This window comes from Megalops cyprinoides, chromosome 5, assembly GCF_013368585.1.
Source record: "Megalops cyprinoides isolate fMegCyp1 chromosome 5, fMegCyp1.pri, whole genome shotgun sequence".
NCBI lineage: Eukaryota > Metazoa > Chordata > Actinopteri > Elopiformes > Megalopidae > Megalops > Megalops cyprinoides.
In genome coordinates, this window is record NC_050587.1 from 38157254 (window position 1) to 38170355 (window position 13102).

Sequence of the window (13102 nt, forward strand, 5' to 3'; positions counted from 1 at the left end):
CAAAGAGTAAGGCAGAATGAGGTTAGTAAGTTCTGAAGTGCATCCAGCCAAACCTCGTAATTCATCCACGTGATGAAGAAGAAGTTCGCTGTCTCTTTAAGACACATTCTTGACATACATAGACCGCGCTGGGTTCATTCATTTCCTTCTCATACGACGGGAATACACCACACATATTACAAAACATCCTTTTCCTTTGAAAAGGGGGAGACTTACTTCGTCCCGTTCCTCACTCATAAATCGATCCTTACGCAGCCAAGGAGGAAGAGAAACAACCTCGTGTTTTCAAAAAAGTTTGATTTCAGCGTTACTTTTTGGTCTGATGTAAGGATCACTGAGCTTTATGTTTAAGGAGTTAGCTGATATTGATTTCACAACGCAAACAGCCACGGATCCACTGGTAAAGAGTAGGCTCTGAAGCGGTGTCCTGCAACGTCTTTGATTTTCTTAAGAGATACCGGGGAAAAGAGACGGTAAGTGTTTAAAACTCTCTAAATCTAGTTGGCGGGGTGGTTTAGGCGTTTTATTTCAGGACATTTAGCTGTCACGTCATGCAGAACACCCAGATGTGAGTCAACAGCTGAGCAGCAGCCCGACAAGAAACGGAAAGATTGAACTCTGGAAGTTTTGCGTTGACACCGAGCTTTCTTCTGCAATACTCAGGCAATATGTTTTTTCCAGTTCCCAAGCCAAGTGGACGTATAAAATTCCTCCCTTGACAACTGAGAATTTATAGGGAATATCTTCCTGCGAGCTAAAAAATAAAATATTAGTTGTGTCGTGCTACGTGATGCAAAACAGTTCAGTTCGAGTCATGAAGAAAATGCCGTCAAATTATAACTGAACGTTTTATTTTAAATAGATTTAGCCATTTAGCCTTATAACGGTTCATGCAAGGGCCCATGGAATTTCATACTTGCGGCGTAGGCTGGGCTACTATGCCAACATTGACATGTAACACCAACGCGAAAGGGAGTGTCGCGGCTAAGGACGGGGAAACCCTGGGCGATATGTGGGACAAAACTCTGGAAAATGTGCACAATATTGACGATTAGCCTAAACGGCCTGTCTGATTTTAAAGGGAAAGGTTATTTATTTTATGGGCGGATGAGATTACAGAGTTACAGAGGTTCCTGTCAGGGGTGGGACAGCGTCGATGAGCGTTTACGAGGTTCAGCTAAATTTACTAACGTTTTGCTGGATTTGTGTGGATGGTCTAGGGTATATCTGATATAGCCTGCATCCACTGCAAAAACCATCATGTAGTCTACCATTAGGACTCTGTGACAGGCAGCGGGGGCAGACTCATTCGGTTTCAGCTATGCAATACTCGGCTCCATCTGGGGCTGGATGTTGAACCAAAAGTATAATTAGCGTCAGAATGAGGTCTTTCATTGTCATACCGTCGGGGCGGTGTTTTGTCTCCGTATTATAAGCGAGACGCGCTAGACTCCCACTCCGCGGCCGCTGCTCGCAGCTGGACCGGCGGGGTGAGTCATGGCGATCCCTCGGAGACGCTCTGAGCTCATTCTGCGGGTGACGTCACTTTCCACACCTCGCTGTAAACAGCTGGTGGGAGGAACTTCACCAGCGGGTCGTTAAAGTTCTTTTGATTTGAATTTTTTTTTGTTCATGTTTAGAATGTTCAGAGCTCGAAAGTGTAACCGTTTTTATAATATCCCAACCGCAGAAAGCAAAGCTGCGTTGGCAAACGCACAGCCAGTTCCTTTGACTCCCGGTAAGTGGTATTGTTTTCCCCCCGCCTTGCACTGTGTCTGATCAAGGTTTAAAGGGGCTGGTTGTTCTTTCATGTCTCGGCAACGTGTGGTTAATTCACAAGATAAGTAGGAAGCGGGCCATTTAATCCGGGGGCTAATTTGCTGTGGTTTTAAATGCCATTCCATATTAGGGTAGCTAAGAGTGAGGAAACTGGGATAGGCCCTACAGTTTAAATTGAACTTGACCTTGTGGGAACATTTCATTCACGCTACCCCTGAGTGCCGGTCTGGTCGCCGGTCTGGTCTTTCTGAAACACCTCAGAGAGCAAATGACGAACTGGTATAATATGATCTCCTACAGCTATTATAATTCTCCAATACAAGAATGCAAAGTACACGAGGTGGTCTTTAAGTCTGTGTTAGCGCAATTCGTGAAAATTCAGTTAAATTTTTAACGTTACAAGTATTGGCGTTTTACTCTGAAGGGGGCTCACAGCGCGATGGAAAGACGTGTTGGTTCAAACATTTTGAAATGTACTTTGCACATGTTACAAGAACACACAAAGCCCTATTAAGAGCTGTGACCTGTAAACTGAAACTTCGACCTGTCCTTGCTGCGCACAGAACATACAAGCAGAGTTCATTTTTGGAAAATGTGAGAATTCATAAACGCTGAGTAATATGTATCAGGCATTCGAACACAAACCCTATTCACATTATAGTAAAGAAAAAAAAACTTGTTATATAAAATATTATTCTACATCCGATTTGTAAAACCTATTTTGACAACAAAACAAATCAGTTCAAATCTGATTGGAATTATATTACGTAACTTGAGAAGAAGCACCCATAATTACATCTTGATACAGGATTCCAAATAACTCTTCACAAATTAGTACACCTTTGTACATAAGTTTACATGCATCTGTACCTGCTTAAAAAGATGTGTACAGTTGCAGCCTCATTCTCCTGTCTGAAGCCAGCGGTGCCATCTTTGGCTTCAGCTTTCCTGCAACCAGCCTGGCTCATTATACCTCTTTCCACTGTTAAGCTGTAATCAGACTGGCTCATTATACCCCCTTTCCACTGTAGAACTGGAACCTGACTGGCTTGTTAAGCCTGAATATTCCCAGTTACATATCTATAATGAAATGCCACTTTATTTTTTAAAACGTGCAGAAAATATTAGACTGAATGACAGATGGTAGATGGTGCGAAGAATCTAACACCTCTACTTCTTTTCAGTAGCGTGTTGTGTTCGGTATGAAGCTGCATTTTCCGTCTTGATTTTGCACAGGCGCCTGTAATGCATGATTATCCCCCAATGGGAGGGATCCATGGAAGGAAACAGCAGCAGCTTGCTGACCTCCGGTGGCCAGTCAGCAACTAATAGGCAACAGGGCAGTGTCGGCCTTAGTATACCAGCTAATGTGCAGTATCACCTCATTACCAAGTGTTTATTTCTTCAGAGACCTGCACAAATCCATCATGTCTGACTCTGCAAATCCTTTTTATAATGCCTAATAAGGAACCTACACAATTTAGAGAACAGTATAAATGTGGGCTATTGGCGCCTCCTAGTGGAAGAAATTTGTAGAGACGGGAACGTTCATTTACTGTTTCTCACCAGCAGGTGTCAGGCTTTGCACGCTGTTGTCCTGTGTGGAGCCTTACTGAGTCTTGGCCATAGGATTGTCTTACACAGTGTCTTTCACACTTAATATAAACAGCTTGGCTGTAAAATATTAACTTACATTTTCACAAGTTTGCTTTTGAATGTCTTAAGTGTCACACCTCATTAGACATAATAGCCATTTAAGCAGGCATGCTTTAAGTATAATAATGACTGTGCATTAATTTAATGATACTACATTATTCATTTAAACTGCTGAGCACTTTTACATCACTGAATGTATTCATGCTTTTAATTATAAAGGGTTGTCTTTCATTGTGCAACCTTTCATGACCCAGTTATTAATTCAAAGCCCTCGAGTCACAGCACAGTATGTGTTGACTTGACTGCAGACATTGGTCCTGGGTCAGCATCCAGCTTTTACATAGAATGGTATGGGTAAAGACTAGAGTTGGGTAACCTCATCCTTGATCTGCTATCTCGGGCAGACACTACTGGCATTTGTATGCACTGATGTTAACATAAGACCAGGCTAGAGGTCTGTCAGCTGTGTACATTGCATTAGACTGTTAGCAGAAATGCTACTATTTTGTTATATGAGTGTTGAGCAGACATCCTTTTCTACGGTGAGTTACAGAGCCAGAGATTTTTACTCGCCTCCACTTATTCAGTTGGTTGTGTATTGAAGGACACATTCCTCTGGTTAAGTTCCTTTCTCAAGGATACAACCGCGCACTCAGTCAAAATGGAGGCTTCTTCTATCAAGTGTAGTACACTACCATTCATGATTGAGAGGTGTGAGAATAACAGCTCCCGTGAACAGCAGCTTGAGCCGTTCCACATTTTGTTAGAATCAGGTCAGTGTGCAGAGGGGAAGTCAACTATGTGCAGCTTCCGCTCAGCACACTGGTCTGCCTCAAGTAAAACCTGGAATGGCTCAAATCGCTATATAGTGCGAATGCTGTTTCCATCGCTGTGTTGCCGTGAATGACCAGGCACAAGTGGGCTAAAGTGCGGTGAGATGTTTCAGCTGTTTCAGCTCGACTTCACTTATGGTTTAATTGGTTTGATTTAGCTTTTAATTCTTATCTTGGTTTGACATTGTTTGCCAAGCATATGTCCTTAGTCCCTGATGAAAGAAATGGGTTGTGTGGTTTGGTGTTTTAGTGAAAGATACAAGTAATTCAACTTAAACAAATTAGGAAAATGATTCAGTTTCAGATGAACTTCTTATGATGAACTAGCTGTGCAATAAACTTATAGAGCCTAGGTGATTAACTGAATGATCAGTTGTGCTTAAGACAATTACCCTATCTCTGCTCAAGAGCCAGATATGAAGAAAGGTATATTAAGAGAAACACCTATAAGTGTATTTTATGACAAATACAACTCCAACACACTTATCTTTTCAAGGACTAAAAGTGAATCACTACCATGTGACTTCAAACTCAGATCATCCTCTGATCAACAGCTCCATCAAACATCTTAATAAGAGGTGTGTGTGATGAAGACTGGTAGGCGTGGTGTAAACAGCGTTTAGCTGTGAGCCGCTATGGTAAAGGCCGAATCGGCCTCAGCACATGTTTGGTCCACAGGCCTAGTAAGTCAGAGCTGACTCTCCTCTCGCTCAAAGGGGACTGACTGAGATGACCTGGAGGTGGCCTGGATCAGACCCCTCCCACCCTCGCCTGCTGCAGTCTGTTAATGCGTACAGTACAGGAGACATTATGCAACACCATCCTGACACACAATGCACAAGCAGGAGAGCAAAACATCGCTCTGTCATCACCCCAACCGAAGGCCATTGTACCATAACCTGATCATCAGGACTGAGGGAATTCCAGCTCCAAATATTTGGTTGCTGTGACAGCAAACCAGTCACCCCCCCCCCCCCCCCCCAACCACTCCACCCCTCCCCACCACTCCACCCCTTACCCGTTCCTCCTCTTGAGTTCTGGCATTTTAACAAAACCCTGTTTACTTAGTTCCTGAGCTTAGCAGCAGCTTACAGTTAGGTCATTATCCGTATATACAGCTGGGTGCTTCCCAAAGCAGGTCTGGTGAAGTAGCCAATGCCTCTGTCTGTGTGGTGCTACTTGAAGAAACTGTCCATTATAACTATTAATTATGTTTGCCACTGACGGGTGTTTATATATGGGTTGTGTTATCCTGCCTGTGCCGCTTTTCATCCTGTTTTGTTAGATGCACTGTGTAAGTTGCTCTGGATAAGAGAGTCTGCTAAATGGCAGTAATGTAATGTGATTATGGGATTAATTCACACTCTGATAAAGCAACAAAATAAACCAAGGAGGCAGAGGTATAATTCTGTGACGCACCTGTATGGACACCACAGGGGTCTTGTCTCTCCTCAGCACAACAGACAGACTGAGGTTGTTTTTCTGGATCAGAAACAGATGCTGGGTGGATTCACTGATCTCTACAGTATGTGGATCAGCTGATGTACAGTAGTGGGGAAGGTGAAAAGGTTGAGCCAGTTTTATCCAGATCACATAGAGATCAATGAATCAGTGCCACATCTACATAGCAGGAACCCAGAAAAAGAGCAAGCCCAGGGTGTTAACAAGCTGTAAATCTGGTCATGTGACCTGACACACAGTGAGGTGCTAATGGCCAGAGAAGAGGCAGGTATTTCGGCGAGAGGTGTGAGTTGCACCTCTGTGACTCTCACACCCTAGCGCAGGTTGTCTGCAGTACTAAAAATACCCCATGCACCAAAGAGAAGCCATCCCGCAGGGGCAGGTAGCGGCAGAGAAACCATCTCACAGGGGCAGGTAGCGGCAGAGAAACACAACTGCAACAATGTGATTGTCCTCTGAGATGAGTCACGAGAATAAAAGCAGAGACCAGATATCAGATATCCGGAATCTGATGAAGCTCAGCTTGGCCATGTTCTCAGAGTTTGCATAGCTACTGCTATCCTGAGACAGTCACAGAAACAGGGACTTTCACTCCAGAGGGAGGCCGTGAGAATTCTGGGAAGTGAGTTCTGATAGGACGCTGAGGCAGGTCCTGAATGTGTGAAATTAGCCTCTGGGGGCTGTCTGTTGAATGTAACCCAGTGTTTTGCATGGACACTCTGGGAACTCATGCAGCATTTGAATAGGAACATTACATTACATTGCAGCTGCTTAGCAGATGCATTTATCCAGCAAGGCTTAAATAGATTTTACAGGTTTTACATGTTAACGAATTTATGTTAACGAGGCAGTTTGGGTTGAGTGCCTTTCCCAAGGGTACAACAGCAGTGGACCACCAGGAGGAGGTGTCAAGCCCGCACCCCTGGGGTACAGTTCTTGCACCTTACCACTACACCACACTGCTGCCCCCGATATTACAGCTGTTGAATCTGTGACTGTTGCTGTACAACAGTGTTACAGCTGTTGTACCTGACTGAGACACAGTCACCAAATTAATGTAACTTAATTAGGTTGATGGCAGTACAGTCTAGGCTTAAAGATCCCCAGTTTAAGACAGAGTTTAGAGAAGTCTAATCAGCAGCTGAGTAAAAACTGGAACATTGGGTGATTAAAGTCCCCTTTCAGTCCAATCAAGCAATCAGGACCACGGCTGGAACAGAGTCCTGAAACCTCTGGCTACCCATGGTTTTGGGAGGCTACAGTTTTAAATGAAAACAAGCATACACAGAGGTCTGCAATGGCTGGCTGTCAGCACTGCTGCTGGTTATCTGATGGGCTGTGAGCAGTGCTTTGGTATCCTGGCTCACTTAGCTGGAAGGGCTGGGCTAACAGCTGTAATCCTGATGCTGGGATCAGAGGGGTTTAAATGAGAGATACCTTTGCACTTTATGATGGAACCACAGATGAACACCACAAACAGCTGTACCTCAACATTTTTAGGGATGTGTATTATAGAAATAGCATGATAAATGCAAAATTAATATTTTGATTTACGAAGCGTAAGAACCAAAACATGTGTTCCCTTTAGATTTCAGCGCTGTTAGTTTGTTGCTGAGATAACCTGTCTTTGCAGCTTCACAGAGCTTCTGCACAGTGTGACAGATCCTTTGTTTGTTGAAGAAAGTTCCTGTAAGTCTGCATAGAGATGACAGGAAATAAAAGCATGTAAATGACTCACTTTGTTTCACTTGCAGAGTGGCTGGATATTCTTACAGCCATACAGAAGAGGCAGATTTAGCAGGGCCTCCAAAGGTTTAACTCTTAAGCTGTTTTGCTTATTACATGAAAAGAATGTGAAGAATCTGTGGCTGGGGGAGAATGTTTGATCACAAGCAGGTTGCATTTCCTGAAGCCTCTCTGCACATCATGTGGTAACGTTTGATAAAGCCGCAATGTTTCTGAGGTCAGCTTGAGCAAATCTCTTTATCCCTGGTGTGAATCGGGGTGAGGGGGTCCACACTTCAACCTGTGGGGCCAGGTTCAGCAACCTTAGCCAGCGTTTAGGCCTCAAGTTCACACTACTGGACCACTGAACTGTAGTAGATGTGTGAGATTTAGACCAGCGGTTCCAGCAGAGTTTACAGTTTAGTGCTCTGGTGGTGGGTTTAACTCTAAAAGGGTCATTTCCATTGGCCCATGAGGCCTGTCAGCAGAAGGACTCCGAGCCGAGGAGAATCACAGGCCTGTGTGAGACTGTCTTTCACACGCTAATGCTCCAGATCTTCCCCTGCGTGGCAGTGACCCTGGCCAGAGGTGTCAATCACAGCACAGAGCCAAGTAGAGCACCTACCATGGTAAACACAGTAGAATGCCACACATTCCCACAGGAGGCAGAGGAGGGGTCTCTGTGGCCACACCCCATCGGGTGAAACCCCACCCCCTGCTGAAGGTTTTCTGTTTTCTTAGGGCTACCGCTGCTGCTAGAGAGACCTCAGACCCCCACCCCCCTCTAAAGATCATCAGACCATTCCGGAGCGCTGCAGTTCCACGCAAGTGACCGTAATCTGCCCTGCGCGGGAGAGAGGAGAGTGACTGAGCAGGACAAGCAGTCAGAGGGAGAGAGAGAGAGAGAGAGGGAGGGAGAGAGGCAGAGAGGAGGAGGAGGGAGGGGCAGAGGGTGGCGGAGCAGCTGGCGTGAGATCAGTACTCCGGTGTTGCCAGACAGTTGCGGTGTGAATGCAGCAGCACTCCCTGGGAGAGAGAGAGAGACAGAGAGAGAGAGAGAGGGAGAGAGAGAGAGAGAGAGGGGACGCCAGCGCATGACCTGGAGCTGTGATGACGCACCTTGCCCCGCGCAGCGCTGGCTCCTGTGACAAGCTGGGACTCAGCTGAGAACACACACGCACAAACGCACACGTACGCGCACACACACACACACACACACACACACACACACACACACGCACACGCACACACGTCTTCTGCCGCACGTGTGTTTGTGGGCTGGAACGCTGTCACCATGGGGGGCTCCCTCTCTCAGAACAAGAAGACTGGGGGGCCGGCTGACCCCCCCAAGAAGGAGAAAAGAAACATGTAAGCACAGAGGGTTTTTGATTTTCTCTCTTACAAATGTGTATTATAGCTGACAGACAGTTCGTCTCCCTTGGGGTGCCTGTAGTGTAACTTTTTCAGCTGTCAAATAAAAGTAATGTGTGATACAGCACAAGAAAGCTAGGAAAGGATGTGCTATGTTAGCATTATCAGCCTGTAGCTTTGCCTCACATCCTGCCTGTTTGACGTAGTGTTTAAGTGCAGTAAATTTGATGTCATGACTGTTACTTTTGCAGCGTTTTCTTGTTTATCCACACAGCCTGCGGTGTGGTTGTGAATGAGGTGGTGTTAAAGGCTGTTGGAGGTGTAATGCTTTGATGATCAGATCTGAGACTGAAAGCCAGGGAGCCTGGGTCATGTCGCCTAGCTAACCTCTTACAGGTCTCTTGAGCTCTCTGCCTACTTTCTGGAAAGCTCCGGAGAGATAAAGGCTTATTTTTAAACTCGGGCTGAATTTTAACTGTGAAGTTTTCTTCACTGTGCTTGTTATCATCTCCCCGCCCCACCCTGGAGTCCCCTGTCCTCTAAAGAGAAGCCTGCTGTGGCCCGGTTTTAACTTGTTATGGTTTTCCAGCTGGAATGTGACAGGTCTGCATACAGACACATTAACGCACACACCACATACGCCCACAGAACTGATAAGGCATAGCACAGGTGTGGGCCATGGGTGAAATCTATGAAGTTTACCTCCTACTGTGTGAGCGTGCATGTGTCTCTATCTTATATCAGTCACCCGTTCAGGTGAATTTGCATGGAGGGAGGTGGCAGAAATCCGAGACAACGTCGTGGTGTTCAGACAGAGGGAGGCTTTTGCATGAACGTTCCGTTTCTACCATTATTGAATGTTAATGACTCATTTTCCCAGAATGCATAGCAAGGAGATTGACTGTGTGTGTGTGTCCACTCCACTCTTGTTTTGTGGTGCTCTTCATCAGCTTCACCGTCTCTGTGTGGCAGTTTGTCAGTTGGAAAAATGCCCCTTTCCTCCTGGCAGTGAGCTGGTTCCTCTAAGCCAGCTCACAGAGCTGAGGAGAGGCCCTTATTTACATGACTCACTCACTGCAGTGCTATACTGGCTAATTTCACAGGCACTTGGCCCATTACTCTTACTTTGGAGGAACACCAAATTGCAAACCAGGCTTAAAGATGTAGAGTAGGAGTTAACAAAGGCTTCAGTATTGTTTTATGTCTTATTAAGGCTCATCTCTCTGCCTCTTTAGGTCCTGTTCTGCCATTTCAGTCCTGGGTTAAAATAGGTGCCCCTTGTTAATTCTTCATACATTCAAATCAGGCTAGACTGGGGTGCAAGTTTTGGCAGATCCTTTAAGGTTTCCCGGTTGAGCTTTGGATCTGAAGCCAGTGAACCGGTTTAAACCAGTTCTTGGGGCTGTTTAGGTGATGTTGTGGCTGATCTGCACACAGGTAGAGCTGTTTGCTTTGGGTGATGGGTGGGGAGTGTGACTGCACAGATATTCTATATATTGAGCAGATATCTGACTGCAGGGTTTCTTCAGTCCTCCAGTGCTGACATATTCCATTGCAGTGACATGCTGCTCTCTGCAAGTTTCTTGTGTGGTGCCCTCACACTTACAGGCCATCTTCCTCCCAGCTTTATGATGCGTTATCACTTCCTGTCACAGGAGGAAGTCTGACCTATAGCCCCTCCCACCACATCCCCACTGTCCCTCCTCTGAGGGAGGTGAAACTCTGTCCCATTCTTCAGACAGCAGCTTGCAGTGTGGGGCTTCCCCATGAAATATTCCAGCTTTACAAGCCATTGTTTTGAGTAATAAAAAAATGCCTGGCCTCTCTGAGCCTTCACCGGCAGGATGGACACCTGGAGAATCAATGTTACTGCGCACTGAGGCGACCCACCCCTAATACATCACACAAGCAAAACACAACTTAGGGGTGACTGTTGGTGGGAAGAAACACCTGTGAGTTACCTGAGATCGCTGTGAATCGGTATGATTGCTTTATTCATTGTTGTTAAGGTAAATTTACTCCCCTCTGAATTGCAGGATACAGACAGCTCCCAGAATGCCCCTGTGCTTCCACACCGTGTGCAGGCTGGGTGTGCTTTATGGCAGGATGTTATGAGCGTGGACTCAGACGGGAGCTGCCGTTAGTGAATGCCTCTGTCACAGAGCAAGCATTGTTTTCCCTGATGGGAGATTAGCCAGCGCTTTCCAGGAGAGCCCTGCACATTATAGGAATCAGACATGCACTGTGCGTTTGCCACACCCGGCTTTAAAGCAGAAACTAGCCGTGGTCACCCTCTGTTGCGCTCTGTGTTCAGGTGCATGGCCCTTCCTTTAGGGGTCGCTCTTTCTCCTACAGCAGAGAGCCGAGATGATGGGGAGGTCGGGCATCTGTGTGTATGAAAGCAGAGAGAAAGAGGGGCAGGTTCACACCTCTCTCCCAATGGCTGCCGAGCTCCATTTATAGCTTTCACAGCTTTGGAAGCGGCAGGGAGTTGCGAGTACGGGCGTTTACTACAGAACCTCAGGGCTGGGCTGTTTCTGTTGATGGAGTAGAGGCGTGAGGTGAGATTAAAGCAGACATGATGTGGCCTTTGTAGTGTGAAAAATAGCAAATGATGAGGGACACTGGAGCCACAATGCTTTACTGCCCGTGAACCTGTCCACCCTTAGTTCATGTGCATGAGGTCCTGGGTGTGCTGTCCAGCAATGCTACTGCGCATATGGCGTACCTCATTGGCTGTGCTTTGAGGCAGTTTATCCTGATTGGCTCGATACTGAGACGACATCATCATACAGACTTTTTTGAGACTCTTCTTGTTGTTCTGTGTGACCCCACTTCTCAGCTAGTCTCTCTAAGGTGGCTTCTCTGTGCTTATCTCTCCTGGAGCTGGTCTCTCTGTTAGTTTCTCTCGGGGATTGTTTCTCTTAGCTAATCTCTTCCTCATCTTTACTCAGTCTGGTACCCTCGCTGTCTGTCTTGCTGAGTTGGTCTCTCTCATACACGCACAAGGCTCCAATCTTATTTTCATCTTGTGACAGTCATGCCCCAAGGGTACTACCTCTGCCTGTTGACAGATTAAATGACCCGAGAGTTGGAACTGTTGCTCTCAGCTTGGCAGGGCATATTTGACATGTGTTTCTTTCAATGTAACATTCAGCTCAAAATTGGTAAAATGAAATAATTATGTACAGTAAGTAGATGTGAATGGTCTGTTTGTGAACTGTATTTGTGTGGCATGGTGCCTATCCAGTGCAACTAGCTTACATTATAAAATTTTGTAAAACATTATAAATGTAAGACATTCACATAGCTGGATATTGACCAAAATCTTTCAGTCAAATGACTTATTCTTGAGGGTACACCAGCTGTACCCCAACCTGGATTCAAACCTGCGACTCCTAGGTTGCATGTCCTGTTCCATCAGCACTATGCGATGGTTCTGCGTGTAAAGTCTGTGTGTACAGAGGGCAGCGCTGTAGACCCCGTTTGCCTTCCTGTTGTCTCATCAGTTTGCAGACGTTGAATATGCTGCAGCGCTTTGCTCTCCCAGCTGGGACACGCCGTGTCACATATCGACAGGGAAAGGTGACAGGTGGCCACGCAGAGCAGAAATCCATCACCGTCGCTGTCAGGCGATGCAGATTGATTGTGATAGCAGCACAGCCTTCCATGACTCTGCTCCTTGTGCAAAGTGCAGTTCTAACGACGTTTTCTATCACAGCATTAATCAAAGCCACCAGCACAGCTCCCCGACGTTCCTGTCGAAATCTCACCTGTGTTAGTTGTTTGCGTGTGGCCAGAGGGACTTGCACAGGTTACATTTCCTCAGTGCATTCAGCTGCATATTTTCTGAAGCTGTTGAGGTTAAGTGCCTTCCTCGCAGGTACAACAGTGTCCCATATGGGAATCAAACCAGCAACCTCTGGGTTGCAAGCCTAGCTCCTTTCCACCACACCACAATGAGAATATGAATGCAGTCAATCTCATATCTCACGGTAATGACTATAGCTCCTAGTATGTCTGAATTTTCAGATAAATTTGTGAATTTTGTCTGTGTGCCGGGATACCAGTCATCACGGCAGGAAAAAGAAAGCCACTGTCTGCTGAGAAAAGTGCTGCTTTCTTACAGTCGCATTCTTAAGATCAACCCAAAGAGATGCAGCTGGGACACTGGATACTTCACTCTGTTTGTTGTGAATAAATCAGCTACGGACATGTCTCTGCTAGATAAGAGAAATGCACTTTGTAATACACAAACTTCCATTTTATTCATTGAG